The sequence below is a fragment of the Brachyistius frenatus genome, unplaced genomic scaffold (assembly GCF_029030835.1).
Source record: "Brachyistius frenatus isolate BFR_SWC_R1_liver_20210118 unplaced genomic scaffold, ASM2903083v1 Contig_32, whole genome shotgun sequence".
NCBI classification, from domain to species: domain Eukaryota; kingdom Metazoa; phylum Chordata; class Actinopteri; family Embiotocidae; genus Brachyistius; species Brachyistius frenatus.
In genome coordinates this window covers 2,386,758-2,387,745 of record NW_027210631.1, presented here as the reverse complement: position 1 = coordinate 2,387,745, position 988 = coordinate 2,386,758, and positions in this window count along the sequence as shown.

Genomic DNA, 988 nt, shown 5'->3' with positions numbered 1-988 from the left:
ACTTACATGGGAGGGAGAAAATATTAGAGACAGCTACAGAGATGATCATTCAAATAACCAACACCTCTCAGTCAGATTCATAATCACTTCATGTTATACTCCGTATGAAGGCAGCAGTTCCTGCTGGGCTGTTGAATGGTTTTAATGTTACGGGTGCAACAGTAATCCCTACAATACTGTCGCAATATCGAGATATTTGGTCATAAACATTTACAATGTTAGATTTTTTCTTTTTCTTTTCATATCACACAGTCCTGGTTCACAACAAATATCTTGAAAGACGGATCCTTTTTGTTTTAAGTGATCTTATTTTTTTCCTCTTGCAGTATTCCTACACGCCTTTTGTATGATAGGCCTCGCAGGCTAATAATAGAGGGGACTTTACAACGATCCTTAATCCAGTTACATAACATGTTAATTCATATGGAGTCCCTACACACATTAGCCTATATAGGAGGATATTTCTTCTACACCGTCGCGTTTTGCACTGCGGGCTGTCTAATTAAAGTATGCTGCTTTTTTGTCTGTTGTGTAACCACATTTGCATGAAGCTCTGATTTAAAAAATAAATAAACAGAAAAGCCGTCTGTACGTGCAAGTTGTGTCTGCAACGAGAGCCGCTGCTGCGATTTCCTGCTTCGGGTTTCCCTTTAAAAGGGGGCAAGGCTCAGTGCTGGGAATTCACGTCATTTCGCCGTTTTACACACATCCAGATCAATGAGAGAGAGAGAGAGCGAGAGTGTGTGTGTGTGTGTGTGTGTGTGTGTGTGCGCGCGCGTGTGTGCGTGCGTCCGTCTCTCTCTCTCTCTCTCTTCTGTGTCGCTCTTCCAGGAAGGGATTATTAACCAGCGCGCTGCCGACATGTGAAGGAAAACACACGCAGACAAAAGAAGTTTTCACACCGACAGGCGCGCGATGGACGCGGCCAGCAGATAAAGAGCACGAGCGGACAGAAACAAACAACAAACAAAACAACAACAACAACAAC